Consider the following 304-nt stretch of genomic DNA (forward strand, 5'->3'; position numbering starts at 1 on the left):
ATAAACCAATAAAATCACATGTTACTTGTCAAGCACAGTTATGACAACAGTTTAAAATCCCTTGCAGTCATTGGCTCTAAATTCCAGAGGGGCTGGGACCCTTAAACCTTAAATGGCCCATTTTACCTGATGGCCCATTTTACCTGATATCACCCTACCTTTTTTTCGCAATCCGCAGCTAAAAAACCTACTTTCATGATACGTAGGCTACTTATTTTTTTAGATAGGTCTACTAGTATCTATTCCATTAAGTAGCCTACTAGTACTTATTCATTAACTACTAGTGCTTATTCTTTAGATACTA

This window comes from Scardinius erythrophthalmus (genome assembly GCF_964197995.2).
Source record: "Scardinius erythrophthalmus genome assembly, chromosome: 16".
In the NCBI taxonomy this organism is placed as follows: Eukaryota; Metazoa; Chordata; class Actinopteri; order Cypriniformes; family Leuciscidae; genus Scardinius; species Scardinius erythrophthalmus.